This window comes from Pelobates fuscus, chromosome 1 (genome assembly GCF_036172605.1).
Source record: "Pelobates fuscus isolate aPelFus1 chromosome 1, aPelFus1.pri, whole genome shotgun sequence".
NCBI classification, from domain to species: Eukaryota; Metazoa; Chordata; class Amphibia; order Anura; family Pelobatidae; genus Pelobates; species Pelobates fuscus.
The window spans coordinates 219,238,672-219,258,234 of NC_086317.1; positions in this window are offsets into that span (position 1 = coordinate 219,238,672).

Sequence of the window (19,563 nt, forward strand, 5' to 3'; positions counted from 1 at the left end):
TCCTTCTTCTCCCCCCTCTCCAATTTCCTTCTTCTCCCCCTCCCTCTCATTGCCTTCCTTCTCCCCCTCCAATTTCCTTCTTCTCCCCCTCCCTCTCATTTCCTTCCTTCTCCCCCCTCCAATTTCCTTCCTCTCCCCTCCAATTTCCTTCCTCTCCCCCCTCCAATTTCCTTCCTCCCTCCCCCCTCAAGTTTCCTCCCTCCCTCCCCCCTCAAATTTGCTTCCTCTCCCCCTCCCTCAAATTTCCTTCCTCTCCCCCTCCCTCAAATTTCCTCCCTTCCTCTCCCCCCTCTCCCTCTCCCCCCCCTCCCTCAAATGTCCTCCCTTCCTCTCCCCCTCCCTCAAATGTCCTCCCTTCCTCTCCCCCCTCAAATTCCTACCTCTCCCTCCCCTCCCGCAAATTTCCTTCCTCTCCCCCCCTTCGAATTTCCTCCCTCCCTCTCCCCCCCAACATTTCCTCCCTCCCTCTCCCCCCCAACATTTCCTCCCTCCCTCTCCCCCCCACTCCCTCAAATGTCCTCCCTTCGCCCCCCCCACCCACTCAAATTTCCTCCCTCCCCCCACTCAAATTTTCTCCCTCCCCCCCACTCAAATTTCCTCCCTCTCCCCCCCACCCACTCAAATTTTCTCCCTCCCCCCACTCAAATTTTCTCCCTCCCCCCACCCACTCAAATTTTCTCCCTCCCCCCCCCCCACCCACTCAAATTTTCTCCCTCCTCCAATTTCCTCCCTCCCTCTCCCCCACTCACTGCAATGTCCTCCCTGTCGGCTGTCCCTGACACCCGGCGGGCGCGCGAGGGAACACTCTCCCTGGCTGAGTGCTTCCTCTTCAGCTCCCTCGCGCGCCGCGTACTGATGCCGGAGCCGGAAGATGGGAGAGTGCTCCCTCGCGCGCCCGCCGGGTGTCAGCAGGGCCAGCCTCTGGGGGGCCCTGAGGTGACCGGCTGCTGGGCCCCCCAGGAGAAGAGGCTGGCCCAGTGGGTACATACCGGGCCCCCTGCGACCCGGTATGTACCCACTGAATGTGGGGCCGGACGACCTGAGCAGTCCGGGCCCCCCAGGACCGCATGCCCCTGCCGGCTCTGCTCGGGGCCCCGGGCCAGCTCGGGGCCCCAAGCAGTTGCTTGTTTTGCCTGTCGGGTAGCGACGGGCCTGTGTGTGACTGATACAGTGTCCATATGACAGTGTGAATGTGTGTGTATTTGTAATTGTGTGATTATGTATGTTGTGATTTAAAACAATGAGTGCTGGACTTCCTTGTTTTGTGTACCACTATGTGTCTGTCAGTGAGTGTTTCAAATCAGTGAGATTGTGTATCTATCATTGAGAGTGTGTGTCAATGTTTCTGTCCGAGTATGTATCTGTCAGTGTGTGACAAATCAGTGAGAGTGTGTGTGAATGTTGGTGAGTGTGTGTCTAAAAGGTGTCGTTGCAAAGGGGAGGGGTTAGAAAGATGACCACACCCACCCGGGGGCGCCAAAAAAAATGTCTGCACCCAGGCGCCTGTGATCCTAGGATCGACCCTACCATCTGACCTTGTCATATTAATGAAGACATTTTTGTTCGGCACAGCAAAGTGCATACTGGCTAAAAATAGCCCTTAGGAACTATTTAAATATGCTTCAATGTATATTTAATTTGTCTTTAAACTAAGAGCAACAAAGGGGAGGTCACTTTGTGACAATCGCACCTCCAACAGCTCAGTACGTCCGTGATATTGATCCATTAAGGCAGTGTGGTGCCAGTCCATGGCTAGTTTTAATAGATAATGGGAAGTAATTTAAAATGGATTGAAAAATAGAACAATAGCCAATCATATATGCCTGATGAGAAATTATTTGTATTATGCCATTGGACAATCACATTATATTCGGGCAGGTTAATTTGAAGGTATATTTTAATCCCAGTGTAAATGTGAGAACCAGTATTTATTTAGATGTATGTGAAAGACTGCTCACTGCTACTGTAGTAAGAAACTCATGTTTGATATACAATCAGTACAAGTGATCCATTTATGGTTCTCTCTATCAATATCACATTGAGATCATTCATTGTAGATTGAGTGAGTACAAGCTTAAAGGACCACTATAGGCACCCACCCAGACCACTTCAGCTTAATGAAGTGGTCTGGGTGCCAGGTCCATCTAGGTTTAACCCTTTCTGCTGTAAACATATACATTTGGGTTAATCCAGCCTCCAGTGGCTGTCTCATTAACAGCCGCTAGAGGCACTTCCGCACTTCTCACTGTGATTTTCACAGTGAGAAGACACTAGCGTCCATAGGAAAGCATTAAGAATGCTTTCCTATGGACTGACTGAATGCGCGCACGGCTCTTGCTGCGCATGTGCATTCGGCGGCAGAGGGAGGAGAGTCCCCGGTGCTGGAGAAAGGTAAGCCTTTAACCCCTTCCTCCCCCTAGAGCCCCGCGGGAGGGGGGCCATGAGGGTGGGGGGCACCTATTAATACTAAGTATGCAAACTTGTTTTCCTGGCACTATAGTGGTCCTTTAATACTGAAGCATGGAGATAACCTGCACAACACAAATAGCTTATGGCCTCAATCATAGTCACTGATATGAAGCTAAAAGTAGCTATAGCATCATAAGAATGGTCCACTTAACTTAAGTTGGCTGTTTTACAACTGGTGTCAAGGGCCAAAGTTGACAACCTAAAACCCCACTGGATTAAATGTTTAACCCCTTAATGACCAAACTTCTGGAATAAAAGGGAATCAAGACATGCCAGACATGTCATGTGTCCTTAAGGGGTTAAAGATACAATTCATACATACATGATCATCAAAATCTGGGGCCAAAGGGAGGTTGTAGGAAGCAGAAGAAGGGGAAAGATCACATCAACGGCTCTAGACTTTAAGGCCTTAGGCGAAACCAAAACATGAAGCCCCACTAGCACCCAAAGTGAAAAAATAGGATTGCATTTTATGTATAGAATAGTATGTGCGCATTCTTTTTAGCTTTCTTTTTAGAAAACACAGTTCGTATAAAGTTCTGGAATTAGGCACTTTGGTTACTTAGAAAACGTGTCTCAGAGGTAATATATACAGAGCCAGTACACACATTTTGTGTGAGCATTGGACAAGAGGTCATCCATTGATACTTTAAAAAATGAGATTTACCTAAAGGAGAGGAAAGGGTTTAATAAACTATCTGCCATGACAGGCTAATTTAATAATGGATTAAACATAGACAAATGCCAAAATGAACAGTTGACCAAATAAATTAAATCAACCAATTAAAATAGGGGAAATCGAAAAAAACAATAGACAATCTAAAATTGGATTAAGCAGCATAAGGAAAAAAACTTTCCAAAGAAAATGTTGGCAGCAAACACAATACGTATACTAAAACCTGACAAAAATCCAAATTTGATTATCAATTACCAACAATTTCTCTTTTAAATGAAGATATAAACATACTTGCTTCCATTTTAGTGAATAGATTGAAAGAAATTACCCCAACGCTCATTCACCCAGACCAGGTTGGATTTGTCTCAGGCAGATCATCCTTGAACCACACGGGATGGGTTATTGGTATATTAGAGGCAGCCTACTCCAGTGTAACTCCTATGCTGATTATGTCATTACTTTGCAACACAAAGTGGTAGGTCTAATAAGTGATGCTTGCTCTAAACACCTGTGAGGTATCCTCTACACCTACACCTTTAAATCATATATAACAAACGAACAATAGGTGGAGCAAATAAAGGCAGAAGATAAAATACAATATAAATAAAAAATATACTTCTCTCTCTCGTCTTACTTGTAGAAGGATAGAGCCATATATTGGACCAGGCTCTGGTGGTGATTATTATTATTATTATTATGTTATTTATATAGCGCCATCAAATTCCGCAGCGCTTTACAATGGGTGGACGAACAGACATGTAGTTGTAACCAGACAAGTTGGATACACAGGAACAGAGGGGTTGAGGGCCCTGCTAAATGAGCTTACATGCTAGAGGGAGTGGGGAAAATTACACAAAAAGGTAAGGATAGTATTAGACTAATGACAGTTGCAGAAGAGGAATCAGTTGGGAACTATTAACAGTTCAATTGCTACGCTTTTATGAAGAAGTGGGTTTTTAACGATTTTTTGAAGAAGTGGAGACTAGGCGAGCATCTAACGGAGGAGGGAAGTGAGTTCCACAGGAACCGTGCAGCCCTCGAGAAATCTTGAAGGCGAGCATCAGAGGTGGGTGTACCGACAGAAGATAGACGTAAGTCTTCAGCAGATCGTAAGGGCCTAGACGGGACATAATTGTGTATAAGGGAGGATAGATAGGTGGGAGCAGCATTATGTAGAGATTTGAAAGCAAGAACCAGAATTTTAAATTGAGCTCTATATCTTATAGTAAGCCAATGTAGGGACTAACAGAAGGTTGAGGCGTGGGAGGTGCGGGCGGACAGGAAGATGAGCCTCGCCCCCGCATTCATTATGGACGGTAACGGCGCAAGTTGGGAGCACGTAAGACCACTGAGAAGCAGATTACAGTAGTCAAGGCGAGAAAGGACAGTGGAATGGACCAGCACCTTAGTCACATCAGGCGTTAAGTAGGGGCAGATGCGCGCAATGATTTTGAGATGGAAATGTCAGGATTTGGCGATAGACTGAACTTGAGGCTTGAAGGAGAGGTCGGAGTCAAAGAGAACACCTAGGCAGCGAGCCTGCGTGGTGGAGCTGATGGTAGCACCATTGACTTGGAGGGAGACAGACACAGGAGTAACAACACTTGAAGAAGGGAAGACCAGAATTTCAGTTTTGGTCAAGTTTAGTTTAAGGAAGTGGGCAGCCATCCAGTTAGAAACAGCAGAGAGGCAGTCAGAGACACTAGTCAAGTGGGATGGGGAGAGATCAGGAGAGGACAGGTAGATTTACATGTCATCTGCATAGAAATGATATTGGAAGCCAAAGGAGCTAATGAGTTTACCAAGGGAGGCAGTATAGATGGAGAGCAGTAGGGGACCAAGGACTGAACCTTTGGGGACGCCAATAGAGAGGAGTTGGGGAGAAGAAGCAGATCCAGAGAAAGAAACACTGAAAGAGTGCTGAAAGAGGTAAGAGGAGCACCAGGAGAGAGCAATATCTTGTAGACCGATATTGCGGAGGATGAGAAGAAGCTGTTGATGATCAACAGTGTCAATAGCCGCAGACAGGTTAAGGAGAATTAGGATAGAGTAGTGACCACAATATTTTGCAGTGAGTAGATCATTGGATACTTTGGTCAGTGCCGTTTCCACAGAGTGCTTAGCGTGGAAACCAGACTGAAGCGGGTCTAGCAGAGAGTTGGACTCGAGGAAGTCTGTCAATCTCGCATACACATATCTTTCAAGGATCTTGGATGCAAAAGGCAGTAGCGAGATAGGACGGTAGTTGGATGGGGAGTTAGGGTCAAGGTTGGGCTTCTTTAGAATTGGGGTTACAGTTGCATGTTTTAAGGGCTATGGAAATATACCAGAGGAGAGAGAGAGATTGAGATTTTAGTTAGAGGTGGAGAAAGAGAAGAAGACAGAGTACAGATGACATGCGAGGGAATTGGATCTAGGGAGCATGTGGTGGGGCGGGAGGACTGGAGCAGAGCAGAAACCTCTTCCAATGCAGCAGGTGCGAATGAACATAGAACAGCAGAGGGAGTGAAGTTAGGGGAAGTATTGTAAGGGGAAGAAGAAAGATGAGATAAATCTTCCCTGATTGTAGAGATCTTGTAGTGAAGTGAGTTGCAAAGTCTGAGGTGGTCAAGTTAGTAGGTGAAGGAGGAACAACAGGGTGAAGAATAGAGTTAAATGTGTGAAATAGTCTTTTGGGTTCACGGGAGAGTGTGGTTATGAGGGTATTGAAGTAATTTACTTTTGCAGAGGAAAGAGCCAAGCTGTATGAGCTCAGGGTCGGCGCTACCTGTAAGGCGACCTAGGCAGCCGCCTAGGGCGCACCATAGCAGGGGGCGCCGGAGCCCTGCGCCCGGATTCACAGGTGCGGCTCCTCTGGCAAAACGCACACAGGCGGCGCAGCACTGCTGTATGGAGGGTGGCCGGATTTGAGTAACCAGCAGGAGGGAAGCGCAGAGCGCTCCCTCCTGCCGGTCTCTCAATATAGCATGGCTGGGCAGCGGGGAACACGGGACAGGAGCCTCTGTTTCCTGTACCCAGCCGCTGGCAGACTGACAGGAAGTGCTCACTCAGTGAGCGTTTCCTGTACCCGGCCGCTGGCGGACTGACAGGAAGTGCTCACTCAGTGAGCGCTTCCCTTCAGTCCACCGGCGGCCGGGTACAGGAAACAGAAGTTCTTGTCCCGCGTTCCGCGCCGCCCGGCCACGCTACATAGGCAGGAAGGAAGAGTAGGGTAAGGACCACTGGGGGAGGGGAGTGGGGGTAAGGACCACTTGGGGAGGGGAGTAAGGACCACTGAGGGAGAGGGAGGGGGGAGTAAGGACCACTGAGGGAGGGGGGGAGTAAGGACCACTGAGAGGGAGGGTGGGGGGGAGTAAGGACCACTGAGGGAGAGGAAGGGGGAGTAAGGACCACTGAGGGAGAGGAACGGGGGAGTAAGGACCACTGGGGGAGGAGGGGGGAGTAAGGACCACTGGGGGAGGAGAGGGGGGAGTAAGGACCACTGGGGGGAATGGGGGAAGTAAGGACCACTGGGGGATGGGGGGAGTAAGGACCACTGAGGGAGGGGGGGTAAGGACTACTGGGAGGGATGGGGGAGTAAGGACCACTTGGGGAGGAGGGGGGAGTAAGGACCACTGGGGGGGAATGCGGGGAGTAAGGACCACTGAGGGGAGGGGGAGTAAGGACCACTGGGGAGGATGAAGGGGAGTAAGAACCACTGAGGGAGGGGGGAGTAAGGACCACTGAGGGAGAGGGAGAGGGGGAGTAAGGACCACTGGGGGAGGAGAGGTAGGGGGGAGTAATGACCACTGGGGGAGGAATAAGGACCACTGAGGGGAGTAAGTACCACTGGGGGGATGGGGGAAGTAAGGACCACTGGGAGGAAGGGTGGGGGGGAGTAAGGACCACTGGGGAGGGTAGGAAGTAAGGACAACTGAGGGAGGAGGGGGAAGGTCCACTAAGGGGTTTGGGAGAGGGAGGACCACTAAGGAGGGGAAGAGGGGAAGGAACACCAAAGGAGGGGAAGGACCACCAAAGGGGGGTAAGGAGGGAGGACCACTAAGAAGAGGGGAGGAGGGTAAGGACCACTAAGGGGGGAAGAGGATAATGACCACTGAGGGGAGGGAGATTACCACTAATGGGGTGGGGGGAGGAGGGAACGGTCTACTAAGGGGTTTGGGAGAGGGAGGACCACTAAGGAGGGGAAGAGGGGAAGGACCACCAAAGGAGGGGAAGGACCACTAAGGAGAAGCGAGGAGAGGAAGGACAACTAAGAGGGTAAGGACCACTAAGAGGGCGGGGGGAAGAGGGTAAGGACCACTAAGGGGGTGGTGAGGGGAAGAGAGGAAGGACCACCAAAGAGAGGGAAAGGAGGAGAAGGACCACTAAGTAGAGGGGAAGGACCACTAAGGGGGAGGAGAGGGTAAGGACCACTGAGGGGGGAAAGAAGGTAAAGACCACTGAGAGGGGGGAAAGGGGAAGGACCAGTAAGGGGTTTGGGAGAGGGAGGACCACTAAGGGGGTTGGGAGAGGGAGGACCACTATGGGGAGGGAGGGAGGACCACTAAGGGGGAGAGGGTGAGTGAGAAGACTACCAAGGGGGGACTGCAGAGGGACAGGGGGCCAAGGGAGAGCACTAAGGGACAGAAGGGGAGAACACTGAGGGACAGGAGGGAAGGGGAAATCACTAATTGACAGGAGGGGAGAGCACTATGATTTTTTTTTTTAAATACAGAGCTGCTCCCCTCTCAGTCCCTATCCTACCCCACAAAAAAGGAGGTATAAACCATTAGTAACTTGTTACAAAAAAGATTCTTCTTAAAGAGACAGAATTACAAAATAAAATACCATTTTACACAATGTCGAGCCACCATAATGTGAAAAAGGAAGGTGAATGGTGAAAAGGTGCATATTCTTAAAACATAATAATAAAAGGGCTGATTATGTGTTACTAAAAACTAAATGATAAAAAATGTTAAATAATTAAAATATTGAATAAATCAAATGGTATTACGTTGAAAGGTTTTTATGTTAAGAAATGGCATAACTCGAAATCTTGGTTCAGACCATGAGGGGTGAGTGTCTTGAGATTATATTTATTTATTTATTTATTATTGCCATTTATATAGCGCCAACAGATTCCGTAGCGCTTTACAATATTATGAGAGGGGGATTTAACTATAAATAGGACAATTACAAATAAACTTACAGGAACAATAGGTTGAAGAGGACCCTGCTCAAACGAGCTTACATTCTATAGGAGGTGGGGTGTAAAACAAATTAGGACAGGAATTTACAATCAAATAAGGTGGGCTGCCCTTTAGGAGAGGGCAAGAGACAGGTATGTGAGGTAAGGGTTAGTCTTGGAGGCCATAAGCTTTCCTAAAGAGATGGGTTTTAAGGCACTTCTTAAAAGATGCAAGACTAGGGGAGAGTCTGATGGCGGTAGGCAGGCTATTCCATAGGAAGGGAGCCGCCCGTGAGAAGTCCTGCAAGCGCGAGTTGGCCGTACGAGTGCGGACAACGGACAGGAGGTGGTCACGGGCAGAACGGAGAGACCGAGAAGGGACATACCTATGGATCTGTGAGGAGATATAAGAGGGGCTAGAGTTGTTCAGTGCTTTATAGGTGTGAGTTAGTACCTTAAATTGACTCCTATAGCATACAGGAAGCCAATGTAAGGACTGGCAGAGGGGTGAGGTGTGAGAGAAACGACTAGAGAGGAAAATCAATCTAGCAGCAGCATTCATTACGGACTGTAAGGGTGCAGTACGGCTATTGGGAAGACCAATCAGGAGAGGGTTACAATAATCCATGCGGGAAATTACTAGAGCATGGACAAGCTCCTTGGTAGTATCTGGTGCAAGAAAGGGGCGGATGCGGGCTATGTTTTTAAGATGGAATCTACAGGATTTGGCAACATGCTGGATGTGAGGCTCAAAGGTGAGACCAGAGTCAAGTATGACGCCAAGACAGCGCGCTTGCAAGGATGGACTGATGTTGGTACCACAAACTTGGAGGGAGAGCGAAAGAGGAGGATCAGTATTAGGAGGAGGAAAGACAAGGAGCTCAGTTTTTGAGAGATTGAGTTTCAGAAAGCGGGATGACATCCAGTCAGAGATGGAAGAAAGGCAAGCAGTGACACGTTGCAGGACGGCAGGGGAGAGGTCCGGGGAGGAGAGATATAGCTGGGTGTCATCAGCGTACAGGTGGTAGTGAAATCCAAAAGAGGTAATAAGTTTGCCAAGAGAGGCAGTATAAAGAGAAAATAGAAGGGGACCAAGCACGGAGCCTTGGGGAACTCCAACCGAGACAGGGCAAGGGGAGGAGGTATCATTAGAAAAGGAGACACTGAATGAGCGTTGGGAGAGATAAGAGGAAAACCATGAGAGGACAGAGTCACAGAGACCAAGCGATTGAAGAGTTTGAAGAAGGAGAGCATGATCAACGGTGTCAAAGGCCGCTGAGAGGTCAAGAAGAATTAGTATGGAGTAGTGGCCTTTGGATTTAGCTGTGATTAGGTCGTTAGTAACTTTGATAAGGGCAGTCTCTGTAGAGTGGAGAGGGCGGAAGCCAGATTGAAGGGGGTCAAGGAGAGAGTTGGAATTGAGGAAATGAGACACACGGGTAAAGACAAGTCTTTCCAGAAGCTTTGAGGAAAAAGGGAGCAGGGATATGGGACGGTAGTTAGAGGGGGTGGATGGGTCGAGGGATTATAGATACACTTAATTTTTTCTTCTCCTATTTTTCTATTGAAATCCCCTCCTCTCCATTTTTTCTGTATTAGTATTATTGATGGCGGCAAAGAAAGTGTTTTTTGGGTTTTTTGGGTTACAATATGATGTGTTTTGTAATGCTCAGAAACACTGTGTGTTTCTATCCCTTTTTTAATATTTCGTACATATTCCAAAATTCTTATATGCAAGCATCTAGTGATTCTCCCTACATAAATGAGGTTACAAGGGCACTTTAAAATATAAATAATATTTTTTTAAAAGTAGGTCAATTGGTCTTTAATAGTGATGTACCGAACTGTCCGCCGGCGAACAGTTCCCGGCGAACTTAGTGTGTTCGCGTTCGCCACGGCGTGCGGACACATGCGCAGTTCGATCCGCCCCCTATTTGTCATCATTGGGCAAACTTTGACCCTGTGCCTCTCGGTCAGCAGACACATTCCAGCCAATCAGCAGCACTCCCTCCCTTCCACACCCTCCAACCTCCCTCCCAGCATCCATTTTCGATTCATTCGGAAGATGCATGCTTAGTGAGAGGAGGGAAAGTTTAGCTGCTGCTGATTAGATAGGGAAATTGATAGCTAGGCTAGGGTATTCAGTGTCCACTACAATCCTGAAGGACTCATCTGATCTCTGCTGTAAGGACAGCACCCCAAAAAGCCCTTTTAGGGCTATAACATCAGGCTGCTTTTTTTTTTCCCTGTGAAATGTAATTGCAGGTGCCTGCCTGCCAGCTTCTGTGTGAGGTTCACATTGGATACTGTGCCTATTTGCCCAGTGCCACCACTCATATCTGTTTTAACAATTGGTTAAGCTTTACATTTAAAATAAATATTTTTTTTTCACTGTAATAGAAGAGCAGTTGCCTGCTTGCCAGCTTCTGTGTGAGGTTGGATGCCTTGCCCATTTGCACAGTCAGTGCCACCACTCATATCTGTTTTAACAATTGGTTAAGCTTTAGATTTAAAATAAATAATTTTTTTTCACTGTAATAGAAGAGCAGTTGCCTGCCTGCCAGCTTCTGTGTCAGGTTGGATGCCTTGCCCATTTGCACAGAAAGTGCCACCACTCATATCTGTTTTAACAATTGGTTAAGCTTTAGATTTTAAAGAAATCATTTTTTTCACTGTAATAGAAGAGCAGTTGCCTGCCTGCCAGCTTCTGTGTGAGGTTCACATTGGATACTGTGCCCACTAGCCCAGTGCCACCACTCATATCTGTTTTAACAATTGGTTAAGCTTTAGATTTAAAATAAATTTTTTTTTTCACTGTAATAGAAGAGCAGTTGCCTGCCTGCCAGCTTCTGTGTGAGGTTCACATTGGATACTGTGCCCACTAGCCCAGTGCCACCACTCATATCTGTTTTAACAATTGGTTAAGCTTTAGATTTAAAATAAATATTTTTTTTTCACTGTAATAGAAGAGCAGTTAGTTGTCTGCAAGTGTCTGGGTGTCAGGCCTACTTCAGCGTGTGCTCTGCAGACCTGTGCCAGCGTGCTTTGACAGTTGCCAATCATATCTGGTGTCTCTTTAGCGTGCTTTTACAAAGAAAAAAGGTTTCCAGTGTAAGCTAATAGCAGACAGTCAGTGTCCTTCAAGCGGCTCTGTCAGGCCTTCCTTCAGCGTGTGCCCTGCACAACCCTGCCAGCGTGCTTTGACAGTTGCCACTCATATCTTGTGTCTCTATAGCGTGCTTTTACAACCAAAATTTTGTTTCCACTGTAATAGAAGAGCAGTTGCCTGCCTGCCAGCTTCTGTGTGAGGTTCACATTGGATACTGTGCCCACTAGCCCAGTGCCACCACTCATATCTGTTTTAACAATTGGTTAAGCTTTACATTTAAAATAAATATTTTTTTTTCACTGTAATAGAAGAGCAGTTAGTTGTCTGCAAGCGTCTGTGTTTCAGGCCTACTTCAGCGTGTGCTCTGCAGACCTGTGCCAGCGTGCTTTGACAGTTGCCACTCATATCTTGTGTCTCTATAGCGTGCTTTTACAACCAAAATTTTGTTTCCACTGTAATAGAAGAGCAGTTGCCTGCCTGCCAGCTTCTGTGTGAGGTTCACATTGGATACTGTGCCCACTAGCCCAGTGCCACCACTCATATCTGTTTTAACAATTGGTTAAGCTTTACATTTAAAATAAAAATTTTTTTTCACTTTAATAGAAGAGCAGTTAGTTGTCTGCAAGCGTCTGTGTTTCAGGCCTACTTCAGCGTGTGCTCTGCAGACCTGTGCCAGCGTGCTTTGACAATTGCCACTCATATCTTGTGTCTCTATAGCGTGCTTTTACAACCAAAATTTTGTTTCCACTGTAAAAGAAGAGCAGTTGCCTGCCTGCCAGCTTCTGTGTGAGGTTCACATTGGATACTGTGCCCAGTGCCACCACTCATATCTGTTTTAACAATTGGTTAAGCTTTAGATTTAAAATAAATAATTTTTTTTCACTGTAATAGAAGAGCAGTTGCCTGCCTGCCAGCTTCTGTGTCAGGTTGGATGCCTTGCCCATTTGCACAGTCAGTGCCACCACTCATATCTGTTTTAACAATAGCTTAAGCTTTAGCGTGCTTTTACAAAGAAAATTTTTTTCCAGTGTAAGCTAATTGCAGACAGTCAGTGTCCTTCAAGCGGCTCTGTCAGGCCTTCCTTCAGCGTGTGCCCTGCACAACCCTGCCAGCGTGCTTTGACAGTTGCCACTCATATCTTGTGTCTCTATAGCGTGCTTTTACAACCAAAATTTTGTTTCCACTGTAATAGAAGAGCAGTTGCCTGCCTGCCAGCTTCTGTGTGAGGTTCACATTGGATACTGTGCCCACTAGCCCAGTGCCACCACTCATATCTGTTTTAACAATTGGTTAAGCTTTAGATTTAAAATAAATATTTTTTTTTCACTGTAATAGAAGAGCAGTTAGTTGTCTGCAAGCGTCTGTGTTTCAGGCCTACTTCAGCGTGTGCTCTGTAGACCTGTTCCAGCGTGCTTTGACAGTTGCCAATCATATTTGGTGTCTCTATAGCGTGCTTTTAAAACCAAAATTTGTTTTTCACTGTTATAGATTGAATAGCAGTTACTTGTCTTCAAGCGGGTGTCTCAGGCCTACAGTGTGTGCTCTGCAGAACTGTTCCAGTGCACATTGCCAATCATATCTGGTGTCTCTATAGCGTGCTTTTAAAACCAAAATTTGTTTTTCACTGTTATAGATTGAATAGCAGTTACTTGTCTTCAAGCGGCTCTGTCAGTCCTTCCTTCAGCGTGTGCTCTGCAGAACTGTTCCAGTGCACATTGCCAATCATATCTGGTCTCACAGTAGTTTCCACGCATAGTACCACTAATCCCCCAAAAAATGACAGGCAGAGGCAGGCCACCCCGCAGGGGCCGTCGTGGTCGTGGTGCTGTGATTCCCTTTTGCCCTAGAATAATGCCCAGTTTTCAGAAGCCACGTACCCTGAACTTGAAAAGTTCTGAGGACTTAGTTGACTGGCTAACACAGGACACCCAATCTTGTACAGCCTCCGCTCGGAACCTTGACGCACCATCCTCCTCCAGCTTAGCTTCAGGCACCTCTCAAGATAGCACTCACCCGCCTGCCGCCACCACCAAAACTAGCACCACAGCCGCTTTACTTGGTATGTCAGAGGAGTTATTCACACACCCGTTTGAAGAAATGAGTGATGCGCAACCATTATTGCTAGAGGATAACAGGGATATGTCTCAGGCAGGCAGCATTAAACACATGGAGGTACGGTGTGATGATGATGATGTTGTACCCGCTGCTGCTTCCTTTTCTGAGTTGTCAGATACAAGCGAAGCGGTTGATGATGACGATGCGTCCATGGATGTCACGTGGGTGCCCGCTCTGCAAGAAGAAGAACAGGGCGAAAGTTCAGATGGGGAGACAGAGAGGAGGAGGAGGAGACGAGTTGGAAGCAGGGGGGGGTCATCGCAAGGAGCTAGTGGCACAGTCAGACAGCATGCATCGGCACCCGGGGTCAGCCCGACAGCACGCCAATCAACGCATGCTGTGTCCACCACCAGAATGCTGTCATTGCAGAGCTCAGCAGTGTGGCATTTTTTTTGTGTGTCTGCCTCTGACAACAGCGATGCCATTTGCAACCTGTGCCAAAGGAAACTGAGTCGTGGGAGGTCCAACACCCACCTAGGTACAACTGCTTTGCGTAGGCACATGATCTCACATCACAAACGCCTATGGGATCAACACATGAGTACAAGCAGCACGCCTACTCTAAGCCGCCATCCTCCTCCTGGTCCAGCATCTTCAGCCACGTCAACCACTGCTGTCCTTCTTGCCCCATCTCAACCATCCGCCACTCAGTCTCCCGCCTTGAGCAGTTCCCGCTCATCTGCCCACAGTCATGTGTTTCTGTCAAGGACATGTTTGAGCGTAAGAAGCCAATGTCACCAAGTCACCCCCTTGCCCAGCGTCTGACAGCTGGCTTGTCCGAACTATTAGCCCGCCAGCTTTTACCATACAATCTGGTTGAGTCTGAGGGACACCGCAGTGGAAGGTACCCGGCCAGAATTTCTTTTCACAAAAGGCAATCCCCAACTTGTACTCGATTGTGCAAAAGGAAGTCATGGCATGTCTGGCACACAGTGTTGGGGCAAGGGTCCATCTGACCACTGATACCTGGTCTGCAAAGCATGGTCAGGGCAGGTATATCACCTACACTGCGCATTGGGTAAACCTGCTGACGGCTGACAAGCAAGGAATGCGTGGCATTGCAGAGGAGTTGGTGACACCGCCACGAATTGCAGGCAGTCCTGCTGCCACCTTCTCTACTCCTCCTACTCCATCCTCTTCCATAACCTCCTCGGCTGAGTCCTCTTGTGCCGCTGCTTCTTGCTCCACATCAACGGCACCCCCCCAGCTCCCCAGGTACTATTCCACATCCTGGATACGGCAGTGTCACGCCGTCTTGGGTTTGACTTGCTTGAAAGCAGAGAGTCACACTGGACAAGCACTCCTGTCCGCCCTGAACGCACAGGTGGAAAAGTGGCTGACTCCGCAGCAACTGGATATCGGCAAAGTGGTGTGTGACAACGGAAAAAATTTGATAGCGGCATTGAAGTTGGGCAAGTTGACACATGTGCCGTGCATGGCACATGTGTGTAATCTGATCGTACAACGCTTTGTGCATAAGTACACAGGCTTACAGGACGTCCTGAAGCAGGCTAGGAAGGTGTGTGGCCATTTCAGGCATTCCTACACGGCCATGGCTCACTTTGCCGATATCCAGTGGCGAAACAACATGCCAGTGAGGCGCTTGATTTGCGACAGCCCTACACGTTGGAATTCAACACTCCTAATGTTCGACCGCCTGCTCCAACAAGAAAAAGCTGTTAATGAATATTTGTATGACCGGGGTGCTAGGACAGCCTCTTTGCGCCCCTGCTGCCTTCCTTGCATGTGGTAACTGTTTGTCAGGGATTTGTCAATCCATATCTGCCAAGTGACCCTATGACAGGGTGAAGATTTCTTGCACATGGGTGTGACAGGGTGAAGATTTCTTGCACAGGGCGTCCAAAGGCCTAAGGCTGGCCCTGCGCATGGGTCAGTGGCTCTGCACCAGACTTCCCTCCAATTGATCAAAGCTAAAGGATTTCAAGTGGACTGATTACAATTACAGGGCCTCTAAAGAGTCCTGTATTGTTATTTGTCGTCACTACCTTCCCGCGTCGGGAGTGGGTCATTTGCGCCCCTGCTGCCTTCCTTGCATGTGGTAGCTGTTTGTCAGGGATTTGTCAATCCATATCTGCCAAGTGACCCTATGACAGGGTGAAGATTTCTTGCACATGGGTGTGACAGGGTGAAGATTTCTTGCACAGGGCGCCCAAAGGCCTAAGGCTGGCCCTGCGCATGGGTCAGTGGCTCTGCACCAGACTTCCCTCCAATTGATCAAAGTTAAAGGATTTCAAGTGGACTGATTACAATTACAGGGCCTCTAAAGAGTCCTGTATTGTTATTTGTCGTCACTACCTTCCCGCGTCGGGAGTGGGTCATTTGCGCCCCTGCTGCCTTCCTTGCATGTGGTAGCTGTTTGTCAGGGATTTGTCAATCCATATCTGCCAAGTGACCCTATGTAGGGGTAACAGTCCCTATTCTGCTCTGTGTCAGTGTGTATCATGGTCTCTGTGGACAGGGAACAGTCTCTATTCTGCTCTGTGTCAGTGTGTATCAGGGGTTTTGAGGACAGGTGTCAATCCATATCTGCCAAGTGACCCTATGTATATCTGCTGTCAGTACACAGGAAAAGTTTAAATATTTCTTGTTCTACGTTCTCTGCAACTCCACGCACCGACTCATCCAATACGTGAAGATCTGGGGTTTCTCTGACTCTCCTCAGTAGTATATCAAACAGAGTCTGCACTGTGGTAACACGGACATCTTCAGGACATAACTCAACTATTTGCAGATAGGCAGTCTGCAGCTTCTCTTTTTCACCTGTTCTCTTCTTTATCTTATGCGTATTCTTGTCTATATGCAGGTGGTCTCTTGCCTTTCTTTTAACCAATTCGTTCCTTCCATATGGTTTCAAAAGATCTCTGGCATCATTACTTTCAACGCAAATAACGTCATCATAGTTAGTCTCCTCATTATTCACCGGGAAGAGAGTGTTTGCACTGACTACCCACAGCATGCTCTTGCCATTGCCTACTCCACCTTCAACGACAGGGTGCAAGTCCCAAGGAGAAGGATCATTCACTTTATTATCTGTCTTTATTTCACAAGTAGTGCCTGGAACATCCTCATGGGTCACAAGATGTAAATCTGGACTAATGTCAACCCCAGGGTCTGGAAAATCATCAATTTGAAATTTTTCGAATAATCCCAGTGGGCTGCCACATTCTTCCTCCTCTGATGGTATTAAAGTTTGCAGAGATTCACTATGGGGTGGTGTCAAGCATTTTGGAGAACAATTAAGCATCTCCATCCCAATACGTTTCAGATGTCCTATCAGCTCTTCCACCCAATGCGATACTATGGGCAGGCTACCCGTGACGTCATTACTCACGGCCCTATTTCACGCGGACACTCTGTGTCAGTGTGTATCATGGTGTTTGTGGACAGGGAACAGTCTCTATTCTGCTCTGTGTCAGTGTGTATCATGGTCTCTGTGGACGGTGAACAGTCTCTATTCTGCTCTGTGTCAGTGTGTATCATGGTCTCTGTGGACAGGGAACAGTCTCTATTCTGCTCTGTGTCAGTGTGTATCAGGGGTTTTGAGGACAGGTGTCAATCCATATCTGCCAAGTGACCCTATGTAGGGGGAACAGTCCCTATTCTGCTCTGTGTCAGTGTGTATCAGGGGTTTTGAGGACAGGTGTCAATCCATATCTGCCAAGTGACCCTATGTAGGAGGAACAGTCCCTATTCTGCTCTGTGTCAGTGTGTATCAGGGGTTTTGAGGACAGGTGTCAATCCATATCTGCCAAGTGACCCTATGTAGGGGGAACAGTCTCTATTCTGCTCTGTGTCAGTGTGTATCAGGGTTGGGCTTTGAGGACAGGTGTCAATGTTAGGTGATTTCTGCCCTTTATGGATTAAAAGCAGACTCTGCATCAACTGTGCAATTTTCCATGGGAGTTTTGCCATGGATCCCCCTCTGGCATGCCACAGTCCAGGTGTTAGTCCCCTTGAAACAACTTTTCCATCACTATTGTGGCCAGAAAGAGTCCCTGTTGTTTTTCAAATTCGCCTGCCCATTGAAGTCAATGGCGGTTCGCGCGGTTCGCCGGTTCGCGAACATTTGCGGAAGTTCGCGTTCGCCGTTCGCGAACCGAAAATTTCGGGTTCGCGACAACACTAGTCTTTAATATAAAAGACTTTATCGTTCTGGTAGTTAAAAGATGCTATATGTCTCTTTTTCTGACTAGTTTCTCTGCAGGCTAGACAAGAGCCGCATCCATAAAATCCTTTACTATTGTTTACAAAGTGTTTTTTATGCTTTGTTTTAAAACTGCTTTTTACTAAAAATAGTTTTATGTTTTTGCAACATCTATACACTATTTTCGGTTCGGGACGTAATATCTGTTTTAAAATAGGGCCAATATTTTTTGATATTTTTTTTATTTTTCCAATGTTTCCGCTATGATTGCATATAAATGGGATAGTATTATTATTTTTATTTGCATTTTTTTCTTTGATTTGTCGCCTTTATAACTTATGAGGTTCTTTCTTTTTTCTTTTTAATATTCTCCACATTAGTAGATAGATCTTTCTCATCATAACCCTTCTCAAGAAAGTTTTTTTTTAATTATTTCCGCTTGTCAGAGGTAGTCTGTGTCTTGTGTGCAGTTTCTTCTGAGTCTTAAAAATTGACTTTTTGAGAAAACATTTTAGCCATGGAGGGTAATGGCAGCTTTTTTCTTAATGTAACTGTTTGCGTCTACCTCTTTAAAATGGTTTCTAGTATGGATTCTTGAGTCTTTAATGAAAATTTCCAAGTCTAAAAAGTTAATATGGTGTGGGTTATATGTGGATGTTAAAACGATCCCCCATTCATCGTTGTTTAAAAATATCCAAAAATATTTTAAGGCTTTCTTCTCCATCTTTCCACACAAAAAAAAATATATCATCGATGTATCGGTGATAGGACATCAAGTTCGCAACATAGATACTGGGAAATATGATTTTCTCTTCCCAGTAAGCCATAAATAAGTTTGCATAACTAGGTGCAAACTTGTTGCCCATCGCCGTGCCTGTGGTGTGCCTGAAAAATGAGTCTTTGAACCAAAAGAAATTGTTAGTTAAAATTAATAAAATTCCTTCCAATATAAAATCAATCTGTTGGTCTTTAAAACCTGATTTCTCTAAAAAGTGCTTAGCTGCTTCTATCTCTAATTGGTGAGGTATAATACTGTATAGAGACCCGACATCGCATGTAACTAGAAGATAGTGGTCTTGCCACTCTATTTCTTCCAAGATTTAAAGCATATGAATGGTATCCTTCAAATATGAAGGATTTGTCACAACTATAGGTTGTAAAAGACAATCTATGTACTCAAAAACCTTGGAAGAAACGGAGTCTATCCCGGAGATGATAGATCTTCCTGGTTTTTTTTTCCTTGTTCTTATGTACTTTAGGCAAGTAATAAAACACCGTGACTTTCGGATGTAAAATCAATAAATATTTTCTTTCTTCCTCTTTTAAAATACCTAACTCAACTCCTTTCGCTATGTAAATACTACATTTTCTCTGTATTTCTTCACTTGGATTCGTTAGTATTTTTCTGTAGGTGTTAGTGTCTAGGAGGATCCTTTCCGCTTCCAATACATAATCATCTGTCTTTAAGATCACTACACCTCCTCCCTTATCCGCCGGCTTAATGATAAATTCCTCTTCTTTCTTCAATTCAATTAGAGCTTTTTGTTCTGCCACTGATACGTTTTTTTGAAACGTATTAGTTATTATCATTTTTTCACATTTTTTTTTATCTCATCTGAAACCATAAATTTCTGGAAAAAATTAGACTTTTGTTTCAGGTCTGTTTGAATGAACTCTGTATTAACCTCAATATCGGTGTCCGTATCTTTGTTAAAAATTTTTTTTTTAGGGATAGTTCCCTAATAAACTTATTAACATCAACAAAAAAATTACATTTGTTAAAATCTGCTGTTGGAGCAGATCTCAGTCCTTTTTGTAAAATTTTAATGTGGTCTTCCTTAAGTGATGCTCCTGTCAGATTA